Source organism: Poeciliopsis prolifica, unplaced genomic scaffold, assembly GCF_027474105.1.
Source record: "Poeciliopsis prolifica strain line A6 unplaced genomic scaffold, Auburn_PproV2 SCAFFOLD155, whole genome shotgun sequence".
Classification (NCBI taxonomy): domain Eukaryota; kingdom Metazoa; phylum Chordata; class Actinopteri; order Cyprinodontiformes; family Poeciliidae; genus Poeciliopsis; species Poeciliopsis prolifica.
In genome coordinates, this window is record NW_026562530.1 from 187,953 (window position 1) to 211,011 (window position 23,059).

Genomic DNA, 23,059 nt, shown 5'->3' on the forward strand with positions numbered 1-23,059 from the left:
CATATTACCGTGCTGTGCAGTACCTACCAGGGCCACTAGGGGCCCTCAAGAGCAATTTATGTTGTAATTTTTCTTTTTGTCTATATAAGAAAGATTTCCATAAACATCACCAAATATTGTAAAAAAAAAAAATATTATCACAACTTTATAATAAATTTATAATATTTTTGTTGATATAATGGTACACAAAAAAATCTGTTCTACTTAGGGGGCCCCCTAGTGGCCCCAGGGCACTAAGCGGCATAGGTTGGTAGGCCATGGGCTGGCCCTGGCTGCACATATGTTACTTCTTTTATTCTACAGAGTTAACTATTGTTGAACAACTGGCAAAATCGGACAAAAAAGTTTAATTTTGATCTTGTAAAAAGTATTTGTACTTCATTTTCTGATTTTGTTCTCCTTTGTAGTTTGTCTTCTAAACTCACATTTCCACAGAAAAGTAAGATTCAACTTTTTAAAAGTGCTCTGACTTTATATTGAAAGCGTCTTTTAATCCTTTCTGAGCGTCTTCCTTTGTAAGTTTCTTCCAGGCATCTGGAACATCTGCTGGTTTGGCTTCATACTCTTCAGCAAACTGATCATTATATTTCACCAGGATGTACTTCCAGTAGTCTGAAGCCTCAATGGTGGGATCTGGTGGAATCTGCCAGTCTGGATAATACGTTGTGTACTCTTTGAATGGATGAAACTGTCCTTTAGTGTCCGAATTGCAGAATGAAGAGTCACTTTGGACATCAGTTGTGCACAGTCTTTCGACAAGTTCCTTGGTTTCACTGTAGCTGTACCTACCAAGACCCTGTGGTCGATGTATAGCTGCACTGTGCAGCTTATGTTCTTTGCCTCCAGCCTCACATGGAGTCTTACAGAATGGACACTGTTTCCACATCCAAAAACTCGCTTGAAAAGTTCATCCTGTGGCTTAACTGTCAATTTCCTCACAGTTTCATTGATGTCTTCAGATTTCAGAAATAGTTCCTGAAGCTCAGTTGTCAGGTTCTCCAATGCCAGTTTGACACTGTTGATAAATGGGTGAGATGTGCTTTGGATTTGAAAGAGGATCATTTTTTCAGCTTCGACTGAAATTGTGAGGTCTTTGTTCAGATTTTCACGCATTCCATCGACAAACCTTTTTATGCTTTCATTGTTGTTTTGGGTAGCGCCATCTGGCTGTCTTGATGCCAGTTCTATTGCAGCAGTGACTTTTTTAATTATGACCTGAAGTTTGTTGTTCTTCAGTTTGGACAATGTGTTCTCATGTGTCATTTCCTGCTGAATGTGTTGGAATATCCAGTTTTTGACATATATTTCATATTTACTGATGTACTTTACAAAACATTCAAAGTCATCCTTTTCCAGCAACTCTTTCTGAATGCTGTACTGGAAAATGAGCGAGAGCTGTACTCTGCAGAATGATGGCTCGTTAAGATCTCATCCACCATGTCTACTCCCAAAGATCTGTTGATGAAATCTTCCACTGGTGGTTTGATACAAAGCTGAATGTAGTCATTGGCTTTACGTTGACATGCATCTCTTCTTTGTACAAGTCAATAAAGTCTGACAAGTACCCAGGCTTGAACTTCTCCAGCTGTGTTTGGGGATTCAGGTTGGTCAGAAACTTTTGGTGCATTTTCAGGAATTCTCTTGAAGCGATGCCACAAATGTGAAGCTTCAAGTCAATCTCATACTTTGTATTTGTTTCATATTCCTGGTACTTTTGTTCAAAGTTTTTGTCAACTTTTTCCAGTAAGTCTTTCATGAAAGAGTCATGATAATCTTCAGGTGTTTCTACTTTGCCAGTAAGATATTCTGTACACAAGTCAATAATATTATTTGTGAAGATCTGCAAATTATTCATGTCGACAAATTCAGCCTTGAATCTGTCTACATGCTCCTCTGTGACTTTGAAAGGACTCCGTCCTACCTGTTTTAGGTCGGTGTTCTGTAATTCCTGGTTTACATTTCGATTAGAGAAATTTTTTCTCAACTGCTTGAGGACGCATCCAGTAATGTCTCGTTCTTCTAAGCCAGACACGTTGGCTGTAGATTCAGACCACATCTTCTCAAACTCTTCAGTCAACTGATTTTCAGACAAGTTTGACATTTTGCAGTCACACAGGAGCCTCATGACATTCTCTTCAATCAAAACTCTGTATTTCCTCTGTATTTCTTGAACTTTCTTTTTGCTTACTTTCAGTTCAAGAACACGATCCAGTTTAGTTCTTACTGATGGCTCGATTTCACTGGCAAGGCTTCTGATGCTGTTTAGAAAGTCAACTTTGTACTTCTCTATCAGGTTTACACGTCTGTCCTTCCTCTTGTAGTACTCATTCAGTTTTTCCTTCATTTTCATTTGCTCACTTTGTATTTTTGTAGAAAGTTCTTTCTTCTTTTCTGAGACCAGTTTATTCCAATTTTCCACTTCAGAATCATTGTCCATATTTAAAATTTCTACCTCTGTTTGGTGCTGCCAGGAGTAAATCTCTTTTCTGAACTCCCATTCCCATTGATTGAAGGCTTTACACAGGTTGTCATAAGCGTGAGCCACAAGGGTGTTTCTGAAACTGAAGATGAAGTTTTCATATTTAACTGTCCTCCAGAGACTTGTTATCCATTCTAGAAACTCTGGTATCTGAGTGGGTTCACTGGTTTTGTTGCCCTTTAGTGTTTCTAAAAGATATTTCTTGAACTCAGCCACAGCTTCGCTGTAACCAGTGTTTACTGGAGCCATTGGTGGAGTGCCATGCCAGAGACCTGGAATGTTCCAGTTGTTTTTTTCCATGTCATAGTCCAGGACATCAGTGAACTGTTTAATAGTTGGTTGTTTTTCCATTTCAGATGCAATCTGAGTCATTTCATTGAGCTGGTCCAAAAGACGTTTTCTCTCAGCAATGCATTTGGAATGAGCTGACACTCCAGCAACATTTTGGTGAACAAAGTGACATGTAGGCTTCTTTCCAATATGGGTCATTCTCAAGAATGCATGAGCTGCAATTTGCAGAATATCTTTCATTTCAGTTACATTTTCCATTGCTGTATTGATGATGGCAATGTCACTTAACCCAATGACGAATGTTGCCAACTGGTTGTCATGTTCATAACTGTCCTCAAGTTGAGCCAAATCCGCAGACTTTAGACCTTCCGTATCGATGAGAACTATGAAATCATAATTCAGTTCATTTTTCAAATCCTCTTGAATTCTGAGGAAGATCATGTAAGCGCCTCTTGTACATCTGCCACTGCTGACTGGAACTGGACACCAAACATGGTGTTGAGGAGCGTCGACTTCCCAGAACTTTGAACACCCAGAACTGTCAGAACCAACAATCTGCTCCTGTTTCCAACTTTCTTATGGACCTCGTTAAGGACAGCAGACACCCACATTTCTGGGATGTTGGAAGCATCTCCATCTAAAAGCTCTAAAGGATGTCCATCCATCACCATTTCAGCAGCCAGTTGAGGGACGAGAGATTTCCCCTGTGGTTTCTTCTGAAAACTCATAGATCAGTCCCATCTCTCTCATGAAATGCTCGATTCCTAAAGAGCTTTCCAGCAGAGCTTGATCCAACTCTTTAATAAGTTGCATCTTTTGTCTTGCATTGCTCTTTGAACTGGTTTCGCTGTTGTAAGAGATTTTCTCGAGAGTGTGCATCAAGCTTAAGTTTCATCCATTTCAAGAAGAAATCTCTTTTTTCCTTGTCACTTGTGAAAAGGTTATCAATGAAACTTTTCATTCCTTTGGAAATGTTGTGTCTTGCCTGGTCCTCTTTGATTTGCTTTTTCTCCTCCTGTAGCTGAGATTTGTACTCTTCAGTTCCTAAATCACTGTAGTCATTTAATCTACAGAGTTTTATTTCTAACTTGGATAATCTTTTCCAGTTTTCTCCCTGCAAAGGAAGGTGCAGCTTCTTGTATTTGGGAATGCTTTGTTCTCCAATTTCTTTCACAATCTCTTCAGCTGCCTTCTTTTCTTCATCACTTTTACTTTCATCCACAGACAGACCAAGTTCTGTTGCTTTTTCATACATCAGCTCTGTTGTCATTTTATTGGTGATTTCACTTTCCAGTGAAGTCTTTATGGCAGCACAAAGTTTTTTTGAGAAGTATGTTCCATTTACTGCTTTGTCTTTTATGATGACATTGTTCTTTGGAAAATCTAGTTTTTCTAATGTTCTCTTGACAGTCTTCATGTCTTCCTGTTCACCGCCCTCTTTGCGATTAACAACCAAAAAGAAATTTCTCCTGAAGTCCTTAAAATAATTCAGTGTTTCTTGCTCTTCTTCTTCAACCTTGTCCAGGAACACAAAGATAGCAGTTGAAACTTGAACGAGAAAACTGAACTGTGCAAGTGACTTACTAACGTCTCCTCTCAGATTAGCAAATGCGACTGGTTCTGGAAAGATGTCCAGATTTTCTCTTCCACAGGGAAGGTACCAGAAAACCTCTACAAGTCCATTTGCTATTTCCTTTTTGATAGCCCTGTCCTCCATGTCTTTATGTATGAAGATGTTGTGACTCTGCTGCCCACGGCTTAGAACAAGATTCAGCATCTGGGACTTTGATAAACTGCTGTTCTTCAGACGAACAAAGGAATATAAAGGAATATTTGCCTCAACAATTGTGTCCTCAACAAAACCTTTTGATTCAGACAATGCATGAGGACGCCACTCTTTAACAATGCCTCTTAGAGCCCAAAGCATCAGGCTGCACTGACTATTGTTGCTGTGAGGCAACAACAGTGGCACAGAAAACTGACACATTGACATCCTGAAAGCCATTTCTTGTTGCAAGAAGCTGTCAGCACAAAGGAAAAGTGCTACTATCAGGTCGAGAGCATTAACACCACTGTCAGTATCGTCTTCGGAATAAAGGTCCAGGCTAAAGAGATCATCATTTTCCTCATCTTTGGCTGGTAGTTGCACAGAACTTCTACATTCAGCATTGATCTGTAAGAGGTTTCTGAGAAAATACCATGGAATTTCCTTCAGTGATGAAGCAGGATTTGTGTTTATATTGTCTTTGTTGATCTCTGACAGAAAACGAAGAGTAAGTTTGTTGGGATAAAATTTGTTCAGTCCAAGTCTTGAAAGAGTGTCGGACAAGTCTGAAAATGATCAAAAGAAGAAAATCTTTAGATACTTAATTTTTTAAATAAATGTACATCATAGATATAGCACTCTGAAAGCTGTAGTTTCTGAAAAAATGAAATAATTAAAATCTTTTTTTTCTCCCCTGAGGAAAAGGATATCCTCTCTGTGGCTTTTTGTCAGAGGAAAGATTCTCCCTGTTCCTCCTCATATAAGAAACAGCAGCACAGATTACATGGATTTTTGTCAAGTTTGTAGTTGGTATCTTGCAAGGGATCCCATTTAAAAATGTTAACTTCTTTGGAGAGTTCAGTGCCCATGTAGGCAGTGATGGAGTGCCGTACAGGTTGTGTTTGGGAGGAGCTGGCTTTCCGTCTGTCTGTGCAGCATTTGTTTCTAGATTTCTTTGCTAAGTGCTATACTGACAAAGAAGTATCTCATTCAGTTGCTGTTGGGGCCATAAGTGTTTTTTTTATTATGGTAAGTTGGGTCAAAGCCTGATGTAAATTTTTGTAAAAATGCCATTAGAGCTGTGGGATTAAGCCAAGTTTATTTGTGTAGCACATTTCAGTAACAAGGCTGAAAAATTGTGTTTTACATAATAAAAACATAACAGTGACCAATTAACTACCTCTGGCACTATGACAACGTTTCAGCAGCTCTACACTAATTCTGAGTTTTTCTAGTTTTTAAATCTCTTTAGATGTTTGTGTGTTTCTGTGTCCTCCTGCTCTTTTGTTTTTCTGGAGAATTTTGGTTTTGGTGTCTGATTTCTGGCGTGTTTCTTGGAGACTGCGTGAGTGACCAATGCCACTGTTTACTCCTGGGACCAGCTGCTATCCATCAGTGCCACCTTCCATAGAACGACCCAATGTTTCTTGTGAGTATTGGGTGTGTCAACCGTAGTGGAAGGTACAGTTTGTCATTCTGTTCAACATGGGACTCGTGAGATCTCTCAAAGTGTCTGTACCGACAGAATGAAATAAATGAGGATGTGGTTATTTACAAAAAGAGGGGCCCTTGTATTGAACCTTGATGTATCCCACAGATGACTTCTGTTCGCTCCAAAGTGAAGTTACCTTCTGACAAAGAAAAAGTGTTGGTCATCCAACACTTGGATGGTCAATTTACTACCAGTTGGTAGTAAATTGGATCTGGTGGCATGGTAGACTATTGGACAGACCTGTGAAACTCATTATAATAGAGAATTGAGAATGCACTGCAATATACTATCTGGGATATGACAAACTCATTGGGAGATATTCTGTCTTTATCCAGTGACAACAGGGGGGAATCTGAATGAGAAATGTTGAGACTCCACTGCAGATATGTCTTCCAGGAGCTGAGGGTGGTGGCAGCAACCAGAGAAACGGTGGGAGCCTTTTAGGACTCTGCTCAATCTAGGGACACCTGAAATAGCTGATGGGTGTGGTAGGGCTAGAAGGACTGCAGCTTTTGAGTCATCATTTGAAGTTGCAAAGACAAAAGGACAGATGTGAGAGCATTTTTAGAAGTTCTGCTATGGCAACAAAGAAATAGCTTTTATTTCCACTCTGCAACCATTTTTCATCAAAAACTACAATATGTATGTTTGTAACAAATTTAAATGTTTGTTTTAATCTAATGTAAGCAATCATGGACCTATTGTCAGGTGAGAGCTGTTCTCTGCTCTTGCAAGATGGTCAGTAAGAAATATGTGTATTGTATGAGCCACATGATTGTTTTAAAAGCAATCTTACTTTATGAATGCAGGATACTTTTACATCTGACAAAAGCATAAATTTACCTTGAGGGAGTTGTTGATTCATTGTGAATGTGGCCTGGGTCCTTCCTTTATTTAAGACCTAAAGGAAATAAGGAACCTTTAGTTTCAAAATTCTTACCAGTAAGACAGAAGCTAAAAACAGATCTGAGTACCTGACTACTTTAGTATATTTATTCTTGATGTGAAAAAGGATCAGTGACAGAAACACCTATCAGTTAAGCTCTAAGGAAAATAATCAGTCATTTTCTTTATATTTACTATTATTGCTGTCTAATAATGCACAATTATGAGAAAAACAGTTTCAAGTCCCCCTTTATTTGTCTGAAACTTACCTTACATCTGGAGAAAGAAGCTTCTGAGACTGCAACAATGCCTGTTTATTTTCAACCTGAAATAGAAAGAAAAACATGTTCTATATTTGAACAAGTTTTGCCATGTATTTAAATTTCAATAAATTTAAATGTGTTTTCTGGACATGATGGTTAAAATCGGAGAAGTGTGCTGTTTTTATGTTTGTCATTCATCTACATAAATTTACGTAACTGACCCTACAGGGTTAGTTTGGTTTTTTTATATTGACGTTTTGTGAAGTTATAACCAGTAATATTCTCCTTACTTGTTGTTCAGAATACTGAAGAAGAGTTTTCTCCACTTCTGGTAGAGCTAGAGAGGATTATCAGTTTTCAGCATATTTGATGGGCTCATATCTGACTCGACCAGTATACCTTCACATAGTAGCACAGATATTGATCAGCTCAACAAAACAGCACCAAAAATATCTTTGGAAGAGATTCCTTTCATTTTTCAGACAAACGTTTGGTTGAATGAAACTTAGTTTTCAGTGTAAATCAGTGAGGGCTATGAATGCTATGATGAACTGTAAAATTTAGCCTTTTTTGTAACTTAATAAATAATTGAGAACAGTAAAGAAAACACTACAACTCAATTGAATTCAGTCGCTGAAGATCGCCTTACCTGGCAGCCGATGAGAGAAGGTGTGGAGACGGTGTCAGCGCTGGGACTTTATACAACCTCCCAAAACTGAAAGCAAATACAGGACAGGAAAAACAAGTTAACGGAGATTTTGTTTTGCTCCCTCAATGACTTGTACAAGTGTTCCCAGCCCAATTACTGGTAACTTGTTTCTGTTCTGGAATATCAGCTTCTTGCAAAGCATGAGGGAAAAGATTTTTAAAGCTACTGAGGCGGTTTTGAAAGGCGTCATGCACATTTAGAGCAGCAATTAGTTTAAATGTGAACTTGTTTCATTTAGAGCGGTGTGCTCTACCACACTAGGAGTCTCAAGTGAACGTGAAAGTGCTTCTGAGACTCGGTTTACTTGGAGCCATTCTTTAAGTCTTTTTGTTGCGTTTCAGCCTCCAGTTTCCCACCAGTGACCAGAGTCTCTCCCAGCAGAAACAGAAAAAACTTTAAGGGCTTGAGCAAGAAAACGGGACATGAAGTGATAAACAGAGGGTAGCAAATCTACTTAGCTAGAGGATGAACTAAAATACACAGAAAATAGAAGACAAGAATAAGTAAAAAATGAAATGATCAAAACCCAACCACTCACATTAGTGAATTATCTTCCTCTGGGAAATGGCTGGACTCAGCTTTAGAGATGTGGTGAGAAACTGAGTAGAGTCACTGATCACCGGCACTGAACTCTGGGATAAATAAATCAGCAATTCAATAAATATAAGCACAGACAGGTTGTTTAGTTAAGCTGCAGTTTGCATCTTTCTGTCGTGGGTCTTTCCTCCAAGGTGCATGTGCATGTAGGCTGAGGTGGCAGTCATCAGCCACATCTAAAAATAATTGTTAAGTCTTGTTTGTCTGAACTCAGACACAGAATGAATCAGCCGTTCATTCAGTTTTAACACGATTCAACTTCACCTTTCTGCCTTTTTTTACTGAAAGTGTTGATCTTTTGTTCTCACCAACTGAAGAACAGCAGTATTAGTTCTTTGCTTTTACTATGGGTGAAAGTAAAACTAGTTTCAGGAATAATCAGAATGTTGTTCAGCGGGTGTAAACGCCCACACTCCACCTTTTGAACCAGACAATGTTTATCGGGAAATCATTAAAGCAATTCCTTGTTAAAGCCCTTCCTCCATCGAATAATCTGGAAGCAGTTGTAAGTTCTCAAAGTTTATTGCTTCTCTGTTTCTACGGTCTCTGCTGAACTGAAACAACTGCATTCACTGTGCTGGAATAAAAATTGAGTTGATCTCAGGCGTCTTCCACCATTCTTTTGCAAAAACAAGTTGTAATTCCTGTAATATATTTTTTTCAGCTAAAATTAAGACTGGCTTTTAGAATAAGAAAATATTTTACTTTTTCTGGATTTCTGGAACTTTTCTGATTGTTCTTGAAAATGCAGTGGTCGGTTTTATCTTTTCTTAACCTTGTATTGTGTCTAATTCTTATTCTCAGAGCTTTTTGGGTGAAAGCAAACAAACACAGATCAACACAGAGAACAAGAAATGACTGCTACTTGGTAGTAATGCTGTTCTGCAAAGTAACCACTGGATGGCAGCATCCTCCAGTTCTGCAGCAAACAAACAGGATTTTAGATTAATTTTACTCATTCAGCACATTAGTTATAGTCTCCAGGTTTTGCTTTTTTTAAATGTATTCCAGTTTTTTTTGCAACTTAACTCAATTTTACTGAATATATCTATCTAATGTCTATTATTATTTTATAAATACCAGCAGAAAAATGCCTAGAACTTCTTTAACATCAGAAGCAAAACTTGACATTTGTTGTTTCCATGCAGTTTAGGAAGAGATTTAAAATATAAAGGCAGGTATTGGTGTTAAAAATGTTATTTTTAAAGCATTGGTGTTTTTTTCTTTTTATTGAACCCGTCCAGAGCCGTTCTGATAGATAACTGTTAGGACTAGAAGGACGGTGGTTCTGCACGCTGTGAGCATTGTTAGTAATTATAGCCCTTTGCCAGATTAATTGCGGCGCTCTAATCTAAATAGGCTTACAGAGCAACAGTCTAATTTAGCAGTTTTATAATTACTACTGAACTGCATGCGTATCACTTCAGTCCCACTTAATTACTAACAATTTGCCTCTGGAAAATCTATTGTTGAGTTGCAGTAAAGGAGGAGGAATTAGAACAATGGACTTTGTTTTTGCATTCATTGCTGCTGCAGCGTTGAGCCGACGTTTCCGCCATTCCTCCTACCAACAGCCAGAGAAATCGTTTAGAAACCTCCAAATGAATTCATCTTTTATTGCTTCAACCTGAAATATTATCAAAATTCAACATTTAGTAATCTGTGGTGAGATAACTGCTTGTAGCATCAGTTAGTCTGACTGATCCTCTCCAGATGATCCAGTTTGTTTCCTCTGCATCTCCTCACCTCCAGAGGTTTTCATCATCATTTCGCTCAGAACTGAGTCGGACACGGATGACGCCTGATTTGGTGTCTGATGAAGCATCACTGTGTTGATTTGGTCAAATGTTCTGGATCATTAACCTGCTGAAAGACTCAATGATGAACCATGTTTTCTTATTTGGAGTCTGGTTATGTCTTAGTTAGTATATGTACATATTTCATCAGAAAATGGAAAAAAACCCACAACAATTTCAAGCTTATTTTATAATTTATTACTTCGTTCTACCGAAAAAAAGCAGAATTGATGAACTTATTGCAGATGATAACAGATGGAAAAACAATGGAGAAATCATGTTTCCTGTCCTGTTTTTTTCACCATTATTATCTAATTGAGCCACTGTCAATAATTAACTCCAAACTTTTAACATTTTACAGTGATGACAGTGGAATAATTTAGCACAAAATGTAACTAATGAACTGATTTGCATTGAAATAATCTGGTGAAAAACCTGCAGTTCAAGTTTTATACTTCAGACTGAATTTGTTCTTCACATTAATAAAAAAATCTAATTGAAATAGAGAAGACGAGCCAATCAGGCTTGAGTTAATTAAAACAAGCCTGCTTGTGGAAGCAGAATGAGTTGGACTCCATCTTCTCTCTGATGAGTTTCAGCTGAAATATTGAGCCTCTTCATTTTTCTGCTGATGGAAAGAATATTCAAATCGTCGGCGCAGGCTGCATGGCATCACTGATTAATGTGTTGAGTGTCGACAGTCAGAGCAGCGCTGATGTTTCTGGGTAAAATCATTTCTCTAAAATAAACAGTTTCCTCTGATCCGCGGACCTGGTGATTCATCGGCCGCCTGTCAGAGGGAATCTTCTCCTGTTCGGTCCTGCTTCTCTCCAGTGCTGTGACTGGAGCGTTTGTGTGCGTCTGCATTATCCGGCCTGTTGGCAGCGGCAGCCGCTGTAGCGCTGACTAATGCAGAAACGGACTGCAGGCTAAGCTTCTTTTTCCTGAAACGTCTTAAAAACTGATGGCTGCGCTCTGTGGCCCGGTCCCTACAATATTTATATCGCTGCTGCAGAAATGTTTCAGTGGCTCTGATGTGAAGCTAATTATGAACATTTCATTGGATGATTTAATGCTCACATGTGGCACGCCCTGTTTGTTCTGGTGCTAATGGCTCCTTTAGATGCATCTCATTACGCTGAGGAGCTGAAACAAACAGAATCAAAGGCAGCAGCAGACCTGATGATAAACAGATCAATCTGTTGTCAATGACAACAGAAAAAAGCTAAATTACCATCATTAACTGTTTTACTACTGCATATGAAAGATGCTGAAATAAATTATTATGCATGGATGGATGATGATGGATTGGGTCAATTGTTTTTTCAGCTCTTGAGAATCGACTTCCTGGGGGGTGTGGGATCTGTTAAAGTTTAAAATTTGACCCAATTGCTAATGTTTTTTCTATAGGACATAAGCTACGCACCAAAGGAAGCTATGCTAACAAGCTAACTGGAACCTGCATGCAGGTTGAGTCAACAATAAAATGTCTTAAACGTTCACAACTCACTGATGATTCATTGATTGGCCTGGTTGAAATTCATCCTGAGAAATTGAGCTTAATGGGAGAAATCGCAGACAGAGCAGTGAATGTAGATGAGAATCGTGCAGAACTGCAGAGGAAGACGATGGTCAGGCTACGTTTACTTCATCAATGACTTAAAACTGTAAGTGAAAGTTTTAACATGGTCCAAAAGACCAGTTATGTTTTCTGGTCCAGAAAATGATTTAGTTTGATCTCTTCTGTACAGAACTAAAAACATTTGAGTGTTGTGCATTTATGCTCTGCAGATTAAAACACTTTGACTCCAAGTTTCCTTAATGTGTCCAGCAGAGGTGAGATGCTGGGAGGGATGAGCTTCAGAGAAGAGTCTGTTTTAATAATCGATACCATCATTATGATTTATTACAATAACATCATCATTTCTTAAATTGTGGAGTTTGAAATCTGACTATTAATCACCTGATACATATTTAATGATTGAACACACAAAACAAACTGATTAGCAAACACAAAGATAATTACTCATCATTAAGGCTAATCTGGAAAACAGGACAGATTTAAAGTTCTTTCACTTCCAGATAAACCCTCCATGTTTCCTCCATGTTTCCTCCATGTTTCCTCCATGTTTCCTCCATGTTTCCTCCATGTTTCCTCCATGTTTCCTCCTGTTCCTCCTGATCCCGGCCGATCTGCAGATTATTTCACATGGAGCTGATCAGACGTGGATTTACAGCCGTCCAGCAGCAGGAGATCAGACGGAGCGGATCTGATCCACACGGCGCCACGAGTCGAGCAGGAGGCGCAGGGTGGATGTGTGGACGGAGGTCTTCCCCTCCTGAGGAGTTTCTGACGGAGGAGGGGCTCCGGTGGGCCCGCCATTAATTAACACCAACTAATATGAAGGAAAGCTGCCCCACAGAGACCCCGCTGCCTTTGTGAGAGGCACGGCGGTGTGTGTGTGTGTGCGTGTGTGTGTGTGTGTGTGCGCGTGTGTGTGTGTGTGTGGGGTGTGTGTGTGTGTGTGTGGTGTGCGGGTGGGGTGTGTGTGTGTGTGTGCGGGTGGGGTGTGTGTGTGTGTGGGGTGTGTGTGTGTGTGTGCGGGTGGGGTGTGTGTGTGTGTGTGTGTGCGGGTGGGGTGTGTGTGTGTGTGTGTGTGTGTGTGTGTGTGTGTGTGCAGGGGGAGGACCAGGAGGGAGGGCAGGATGAGGGGGAGGCCATCTGCCGCTGAGCCTGCTGGGTCAGGAGGCTTTTGTTGTGAAGGAGTGATGAGGCTGATGGATGGTGGTTGTCACCTACCGCTGGTTTAATCAACTGAAAGTGTCCCAGCGTGTGACATGTTTGATTCTCCCAGTGCAAACACACACACACACACACACACACACACCACACACACCACACACACACACACACCTCCCACAGCGGCAAATATCGATTCTCCACATTTACTGAATAATTGAAAGTTTGGATGAATAGATTAGAGCAGAAATGTAAAATGAGAAATGAGCAGAGGGATAAAAGTTTTGTGTTTTAGTTTCCACCATGTTTGGGTTATTTATAGAGAGGCAGCCTTTCATCTCCCGCTGTCACCCCGACCCCAATTCAATCAGAGAAACAGAGAACTGCGCTGCGCATGCGCCTCAGCTAATTAAAGCTGCTGCATCAAGCTGCATTGGAGGCGGAAGTCAATGAAACTGACTTTCACAATAAACCATTTTAATACCTAGCTTTTAAAAAGCATGAGGGCACAATTCAAAATCTGGATGACTTGTCAGATCCAGGTCCTTCAACTGGATCAGAATCAGAACATGATCTGTAAGTTTGACATAACAACTATTGTAGAAATTCATTTTTTAAAATTGTATTAAGGTAATGAGTTTCTTTTTGTTATAGTATGGGAATGTTTTGCTTTGAAATTCATTATTTATTAAATTCAATCAAAATTAAAGGCAGAGAATGTTTATTTTCTAAATAAAAATTGAACCGAGTTGTTCACCTTGTAAATTAGCATCAGAAAGCAGAAATATTCCTTTCACTCTATATGGTTCTGGTTTCTTCACATTTTTAAAATCAACTTGATTGTATCAAATTATGTCTAGATGTTTTTTTCTTAAATAACAGCCTTAAGTCTTGTTTAATGATTAAACAAGAGATTAGATGTAAATTTCTTGGATCTCACACGTCACTCATGACGTCACCTGTCAATCACCTGTCAGTGGGTTTGATAACAATTAACCAATCAGCAATCTCAATGTCCTGAAGTAAACGGCCCTTATCTGGAGGAACTGAACCTTCATCACCATTGAAGTCTTCATCGCTAATAATAAGCAGTAAAGGTCCAATGTGGGGAGCATCGATCCTGACAGCAGTAACCAGAGCATGTAGAGAGCAGAATACAATTTATTCCATCTCCAAAAACCCGAATGAAATGGTGCAAGAAAAGCTTCAACTTCCACATGTTCATCAACTCCAATGTACCTGGCAGTAAATATCCTGTTTTTGTCGTAACACTTATTGATAAGAGAAGGTATTCATGCTTGATTTATGCCAGTAGCATTGAGAAAAACGTGCTGCAGTAACTGCGATATTTACATTTAAGCTCCTTTTTATGCTAATATTTATTTTTAAAAATTTTCCTGAAGGCAGATTTTTATGATTTGAGTGGTTATTGACATGTTTTGGATGTGAAAAATGCATCCATGATGCATGAAGAAGGAATTTCTACTCAGGCTGATGAAGCAAAAATTATTTTAAAAATGTATCGAGTTTTATTTGAGTCCACTTCCGCATGGGGGCGCAACAGCGTCATGTGATTTAATTAACTACTGACGTTTACTCCAGCAATTAACATGCTGGAGTAAAAACCTTCTGGAGTAAACAACAGAAGGTTTTTAAAATGATATTCATGACATATAACACTTTTACATTGATTACCAAATGTTAAACACGATATTGCCATAATATCAAATATACTGGATATTACAAAATAATTAATTTGTAGTAGAAATAATGTAATCAAAATAGAAATATGGTGAAATTAGTAACTGATATTATAGATTAAAAATAAAGTTAAAGGAATATTTTCAGCTTCAGAAAGCATTTACACGTTTATTTTCATCATTAAAAGAGCAGAGGACCTGGTTTTATTTTGAAAGGGTTCCCGGAAGTGTGTAATTAGTGAGTTGGATGCAGCTGGACCGGCGGCAGCAGTGGGAGCTGTCCCATCCTCAGATCACACCCAGCGGGGCCGCAGCGCTGCGCTCCGCTCCTCCACCATGACTCCCGGATCCGGGACCGCAGCCTGAGCCGCACCGCGGACCGAACCCGGCGGACCGAACCCCGAGGACCGATCCCCTGGGGGCCGCGGGCACGCGCACGCAGGAAGGAACGCACGCTCACGCGCAGCGACCCCCGGCAGATTGAAGGAGGGAGCGCGGAGCTTCCGCTGCGGAGACGCGTCCCGCGACAGAATCCGGTCCGCGCGAGGCATTTCACGCCCACGCAGATTTTAAAACATTCGTCTTCGGGGAAGGACGCCAACAGCGGGCATTATGCCAACTATGTGGGACCGTACCGGCTGGAGAAGACGCTGGGAAAAGGACAGACAGGTTAGTGAAAACCGCACCTGCTCCGCGCACATCACGCGTCCCGCTGACTGGCCCCGGTTCGGTGCTGCGTGTCCTGAATCCCGCTGCGGGAGATGCTTCCTAAATGCGGATGCAGACTGCAGAGAGAGGAGCTGCTCTGCTCATGATGTTGATGATGGTGAAGATGGTGATGATGGTCCGCCTTTAATCCTTGTTGTCAGGCAGACAGACAGAGCGGGGTGATAATGGGCCCTTGTGAGGTTTGTGTCTTTTAGTTTCATCCATCTGTCACTGGGGCCTCTGCAGAAGAGGCAGAGCAGTGATGCTGCAGCTCAGGGTGATGCTGCAGCTTTGGCTCCAATGCAGCACACTCCAGCTCTGTTCCTGCACTGGAACAGCAAGTTATCTTCAGATTCTGATCCAAGCGGGTTCTGTTCAGGGAACAGTCAGAACTCAGAGAGGACTTTCAGATTTGGGAGCAGATCAGGTCAGGAAGAATCTGGATTCTCTGCGTGTCTTCCAGTAGAAATGAGCTGAATCAGGTCCTTTTACCGCTGAATGGCATCAAACTCGGAGGATGCAGAGAGAAGCTGGAGCTTATTGGTCAGTTTTCAGATTTTTATTCATATTAACAGCATTTAAATGATTCACAGAATCTTTGGAGACCTGATAAAATCACACTGGAGGACCTTTTGACTTTTTAGTGACTCAAACAATCCAACATTATATGTAAATCATATGAAGAGGGTCAAAGGTCATACCAGCACAGGTTCATTCATCATTATGCAACCTGATGCCTGAGGAATCCCTGACTTAATAAAGTCAGTCACACATTAAGAAAACCATCACTTTGTGTGTTTTTCATTCAGTACCTCTGGAACGTTGAGACAAGTGTAAATAAAAAGTAAAATAATCACATCTGTCGTAGGAGAGGTTGTAATGGACGACGTAAATATTGGAAGAAGAGTGTTTTAGGATGGGAGCCTTGAGGAACGCCGCATTGGATCGTTCACAGCCGGCGAATGCGACCCGCATCCAACGTTGTCCAACAGTCTGAACGGCTCAATTCCAACTTTCTGCTGTAAAAATCCAATTTGCGCCACTTCCATATGCGGAATTAAATCAGATATGAATCCGATTCTTTTCAAAACTTCTCCGGTCAGAACCGTCGGGTCACATTTTTCCAACTTTTACCTCATTGATGTAAGACATGCATCATAGCAATGAGAGAAGCTGCTTCATTAAAATGAGTTTCCTTTTTGTTCTGATCTTGTGATGATATTGTCAAGATCTCTACAATCCATCCATAGATCCAAACGCCTGATGCTTCTGTGCATGCAGGTCACTGAACCATGAACCCATTTAATTAGTGGTATGAATAATCATGTAAAAAAGTTGGGTTTCAATAAATAAATCCAACTTTTTATGGAACATTTTATGTGAATGTGGCCAAATTTGTAACAGGCAATGAATTAACCGAGAACGGAGCCCTGAGGAACCCCACATGCCACCCAAAGTATTCTGAATCCATTTAACATTACTGGTCTCCCTATTCGATCAACCAATCAGCATTCTTTAAAAGTTTCAGTGCAGTCGGCTCTCGCTCTGCTTTTTGTCGTTTTCAAGGTTTAATGAAAACTAACCATAAAACCAGAGCTGGTTCTAAACTCCAGATTCTAGAAGACAAACCTTTATATTCTGGATTCTCAAACCGCAGCTCAAACGTTGTGTTTCGGCTCGCTTGGTTGAGTCCAGGTTCTGTTTTGGATGCTCCACCATCTGTGATCACACACAGCCAACAATAATCAGGTCCAGCAGGTAAAAGTGAATCTCAGCTCTCTTCCTCTGTGGGTGAATAATTCATAGCCAGCCAATTAGCTGGTCTGCAGACTCAGAGTTGGAGCTTTGCACAACGTGTTGCCGCCATATTAATCACAGTTCTCTGTTACTTCTTTGTTCTTGTGCAGAGAAACGGATCACGACTGAAGGTTCATTTATTTTTAAACCTCCTCTGTTTAGACTACTGAAGTTTCTGATCAGTTTCTAACAGATCCAGGCGGAGCCGTTTCTTCATCCTCATGCTCTGTGTGGAGAGAAAGCAGCGATGCAACATCTGGAGTTCAGTTCCAGGTGTTCCTCACGGCATCCAGAACCTGTTTGCTTCTCCAGAAACGGGTTCAGTCGGTCTGTTACTAGACCGGCAGATTATTAAATGATCATTTCTGGACCTGAAAAGTTACAAAAGTTAGAAGATGAAACACAGTGGAAATTTTCCGCTTGTAAGAATATTATTTGTGAATTATTCAGATAATAAAATCTCTTTGATCTGCATGTCTTCAGACGACTCCACAGGCGTCAGAAGCTCCTGCCTCAGCAGAAAGTGACGTCACCTCAGTGTTGGAGGAATAAAGAGAAATCAGCTGAAGCTCTGCAGGACGAAACGAATCGCAGTTTCTCCTGTTTGAAGCGCAGCAGCGCTGCAGAGCAAACGTCTCGCAGCATCATCCTGTTCGCTCACATCAATGCTGCAGTTTCTGTGGATGCACAGAAAGTGCAGAAAGGTGTCCATGCTGCAGACTGAGGGGGGACGGTTAGCTCGCTGCTGGTTTTCATGAAACCCAAACAATCTGGTGCTGAGCTGTCAGACTGGGAACTCCGGATATCATTAAACCTCTACACGAGTTCAGGCCGAGCTCTCGCTGCTCTCGCTGCTCTCGCTGCTCTCGCTGCTCTCGCTGCGTCTCCTTGATCGTGGGAAACACTGGTCTGCTCTGTTAGCTGCTGCTACATTCAGATGTTTGAGATTCTCTGCATTTTTTTGGATATGAAAGGAAAGAAATGTTTCAATTGTTGGGGTTTTGCAAGGTCAGATCCTTAAAAATGAAGTCTTTTTTTTGTTGAAAGGACTTACAAATTATATTTTCATTTATATTTTAATGAAAATATAATTTTTTGGGACTTTTTGCTTGAATAAAATTGTCTCTGATTCTCTGAATCTGCATATGTTGCAGTTTTGCATTATTTTGTTTTATAAAACCACAAACCAGTTATTCTGTCGCACTTCTACATGACAAAACACTTTACATTCTGCTTGCATGTCTCCTGTTAAGTATATATAGATCAATATTCATTGATCTATATTTAATCTGTATTAAATGGAATCATGTCCACTGTGCTGTTAGCTTTGGATTTAATGATTTCATAAAGAAGTATTTTTGCTTCCCAATATGCCTGACTAATCTCTGACTTGTGCTTTACGTTAATGATTCATTCTTTGCGTTAATATTTTGCCAAAGACGCCCACTTTGTAGTTTGGAGAGTCGGCCATGTTGGAAATGTGAATCTCTGCTGTAGAGAAGCTGCTTTTCCTCTTCAGTTTTTACTTTTAGCATATTTTCAGTTAAAGACCGAAATGCTTCAGTGGAGAATTCCCAGCTGTAAATGAGCTCAGATGAATCTAATTGAACAGTTTTTAAAAATTCCCACTCTGAGCGTTACTTTTCCGTCTCAGGGCGATGAGCGAGGAACAATGGCTGCATGGTGTTGGTGCTGCGGAGTGTGAGGCAGCGCCGACTCTGAACAATTAGTTTGTGTTCGTGTGTGTGTCTGTGGAGAGGGGGTTATGGTAAAACGCTGCTGCAGCAGGCTGCTGCAGCAGGCTTCACGCAGCGCTCATTCTCTAAATGTTGGCTAACAGTTTGGGTGGTTGTCATGGTTTCAGCTCTCCTCCAATGAGAGCCTCCGATGTTCTTCACTGTCAGACTGCAGATGCCAATGTTTTCCTCTTTTTTTTGTTTCTGCCCAGCCTCCTGATCTGCTTTCTGACCGACTCTGTTGCTGTTGACGTGTTTTTATCCGATTTATTGTTTTTCTTCTGCAGCCAAAGAATTTGAACAGGACATGCTTACATGTGGATATATATCTATCTATATATATTTGCTTTAACTGTGGTCTGTATCTGCTTCACCCTTTCATTTAATCAGCAGATAGTGCAGGGTTTTGATATTGGTGGGTGGTTGCCCAGGGTGTCATCTTGAAGGGGGCGCACATCCACCAGATGGACATAAATTCAAATACATTGGATTTTATTCTGTATTGTAGTTGGTTGGAGGAACCATGCATGCAAGAACCGTCACTGTAAGCACCAAGGTGAGAAACAAGATTCAGCGTTTTCTGTTTTTGGTGGATTGCTTCAGTTTTAGCCTGAAGATTTTAACTTTTTGGCCAGTAAACGAACACAGTCGGCTTGTTGGGAATCCCTGCAGATGCTAAGTTGGTTTTGCAGCCAACAGCAGTGATTCATCCTTTGAGTTCAGGAGCTTCTAAATGAACAACTGGATGATGGGTCAGAGTTTGTTACATCCCTGATAATTACTGAAAAGGAAAAGGACAGAAATCCAAAAGAAACAGGAAGAATTATTTTAAAAAATCATTTTAATGTACAACGATATCAAAGATAATGGAGGAAAAAAGTTATTTCTAGCTTTTAAACCAAACTGTAACTTTCTAAAAGAACCCCCATCATTACTGACAGTGAAATCCAGTGGTGGCAGCATCATGCTGGTGGATAAAATTAGTTATAAATACCCATCAGTTTGACCAAAACCTTCAGGAGTTAGAAAGTGGAGATGAACGAGTCCAAACAGAAAAAGTTTCCTCACGATCTGAGAGATTTGGAGAAGTTTCTTTTCCAACAGAAGGTTCTCATTCACACGCCGCTGCTGCTGCTGCCACTGCTGCTGCCGCCGCTGCTGCCGCCGCTGCTGCTGCCGCCGCTGCTGCTGCTGCCGCCGCCGCCGCTGCAGCCACTGCTGCTGCTGCTGCTGCCGCCGCCGTTGCCGCCGCCGCTGCTGCTGCTGCCGCTGCCGCTGCAGCCACTGCTGCTGCTGCAGGCGGTTCCTTCGCCTCCCGTCAGTCTGAGGATAACGATGCCGGCGAGATGACAGCGTTTAGTTTTATTTGTCATAACCTTTTGTCGGCTGTGTGCCCCAGCGTGCGCTCTAATGAAAGTGTCATGTTATTGACGGGACGGTCCTAAACGCTGCGCTCCCTCGGCCCGTAGCAGAGTGATGATGATGATGATGATGATGATGCTGAGGAAGGGGCAGCAGATGGCTGCCTGCCTTCAGGTGGCTGAAATACAGCTTCATTATCAGCAGGTTGCAGGTGGAGAGGCTCCCAGCAGGCTCAGCGCCATGTATTCATGTGTGTGTGTGTGTGTGTGGTGTGTGTGTGTGTGTGTGTGTGTGTGTGTGTGTGTGTGTGTGTGTGTGTGTGTGTGTGTGTGTGTGTGTGTGTGTGTTGTTCTGGGTCGTCACCGTGTTTTATTAGACTTGCAGGCTTTGCTTCATTATGCTGCATTAAATGTAAAACAGCTCACATTAAATTTGCGGCGCTTCATTTGCATTCAGACGATAAAAGCTGGAAAACACCTGAAGTGTTTCTGGGTCTGAATCCATCATGAGCCCAAATCAGCTCACAGTCAATGAAACACAGATTTCAGTCCAATTTTACTGGATTACAATATTTTATAAGAACAAAAAAATAATTTTTAATACAGAAATGTGTATGTAGTTCATGTCCTGGTCTGAATTACTGCGTCAGTGTGGCGTAGCACGGAGGAGCTCACCCTGCAGTTCTGTTCGGTTCAGGAAGTCCAGTTTCCATAAGCCAGGCTGCAGCTCCAGATGCTTGAACTGGGACGTTTGTGTCTGGATTCGTGTTTTTCTGATTGTGTTTCCCGTGTTTCAGCTGTAAGATCAGATCTGAGCTAAAATCCTGTTTTCTTTGTCTTTGATGCCTGAGAAACTGATCATCTCTTCTTCCAGCTCAGGAGACCTGGTGGAGAAATGATTTCACTTATTTCTGTTTTTGTTGTCTTGTTGCTGATTTAACAGTTTAAAGTTAAGTTTGGTCTGCAGACTGCGATGAGGTCTACATGCTGCTGGTTTCATGTCTGCAGATTTCATCTGATTTACGGGAAGAGAGATTCAGCGCCAATATAACTCAGAAAACTGATTGGGTTTCTTGATTTCCGCCTTCATGGATGTAAACTCACACAAAATGGCTTTTATGAGGATTTTAAACCAACCCTGCGGTGAAGGACCAGGGACTGGAACTGAGCAGTTATGTCTAATATTTCAGATTTAAAAGACGTGTCTGTGAATGTTTGGCTCTAACTGTCTGCTCTGCTCCAGGTGTTCAGTTATGATTGAGGCTCAGAGACATAATAAGCTTCTATTAATGTGAAATAAATGTGACGATGGAACATTTTTCTCCACCTCCTCTTATATTTCCTGCAGGTTGCGTCATTTTTGAGAAGCTTGTTGTCTTTATGAAAGTTTCCTTCGGTTTCTGGCTTCAGTTGGTTTTATCTGCCACACATTGCTGGTACTGATCCAAACCCGGCCCAGAGACTCGCTTGTGTTTTATATCACTTATTTTCACTTCCCTGTTTTGGCTGAAGTTTGACTTTTTCTTTTTGAATAACGTGTAAAAAGTTTTCATTGTGCTGAAATGGCATTTTCTAATTCAGTTTCTATTTTCCATCAGCATGTTATATGAACATGATCCAATTGTGGTGCATTTAGTAGAGGGGCAAGAGAGGGAGCAGGGGGGCAAGAGAGGGAGCAGGGGGGCAAGAGAGGGAGCAGGGGGGCAAGAGAGGGAGCAGAGGGGCAAGAGAGGGAGCAGGGGGGCAAGAGAGGGAGCAGGGGGCAAGAGAGGGAGCAGGGGGGCAAGAGAGGGAGCAGGGGGCAAGAGAGGGAGCAGGGGGGCAAGAGAGGGAGCAGAGGGGCAAGAGAGGGAGCAGGGGGCAAGAGAGGGAGCAGGGGGGCAAGAGAGGGAGCAGGGGGGCAAGAGAGGGAGCAGGGGGGCAAGAGAGGGAGCAGGGGGGCAAGAGAGGGAGCAGGGGGGCAAGAGAGGGAGCAGGGGGGCAAGAGAGAGAGGGAGCAGAGGGGTATTTAAAATTATGTCTGGTGTCAAACAGCCCCATCCTCCTCCTCTGCGTCTCTTTTTTACCCACTTCTTCCCTTTGATTTGCCCCTTTACCCCCCACTCCATGCAGAGGGTCTGGGTTACCACGGTAACCGGCTGGTTGGAGGTATCCTGCCCCAGAAGGGGGCAGGAGGGTCTTTAGCTCGAGCCATTAAACAACGAGTGAGGAAGAAATCCCCCATCGCTCCGTCTCTGCTGCCTCTTCCTCAGAGTCTTCCTCAGTTTCTGTCTGAATGAATCGACACGGTTCTGATGTCGCTCCATCCACCGACCTATCCCCCCCCCCAGGGCTGCCTGACCCCTGACCTCCCAAACACACTCCGGTCTCCTGGAGGAGGCAGGGAGACGGTGTTGAAGTTGTTGAAAGCAGCGAACGTCTGGCTCCGATCTGCTGTGTCTCTGTTGGAAGTTGATGTTTGTTTCCCCGTCGCCATGCAGGCGGTTTGGAGGAGAAACTCACCGAGTTTCCACTCGGTTTCCTCCAGCCGCGTGGAGCAGAAAGCCTGAAGACGGGACGAACAAACCATGTTTGGTTGGATGATCTGGAGCCACGTTTACATTCCTGATGAATCATGAGCAGCGTTTCATCGCTCACCTGTTGCCTTGACAGCAGGGCCGACCCCAACCTTTCTGGGTCCGACCCGAACCTGTCTGGGTCTGACCCGAACCTTTCTGGGTCCGACCCCAACCTGTCTGGG

General features: G+C 41.8%; 2 pseudogenes; one reads left to right on the forward strand and one right to left on the reverse strand.

The window, feature by feature from the left end:
- Positions 1-454: 454 nt before the first annotated feature.
- Positions 455-6,892, reverse strand: LOC129356078 (up-regulator of cell proliferation-like; annotated as a pseudogene).
- A 5,594-nt stretch (positions 6,893-12,486) lies between these two features.
- LOC129356079 (serine/threonine-protein kinase BRSK2-like) overlaps positions 12,487-23,059 on the forward strand; it is an 85,847-nt pseudogene continuing 75,274 nt past the window's right edge.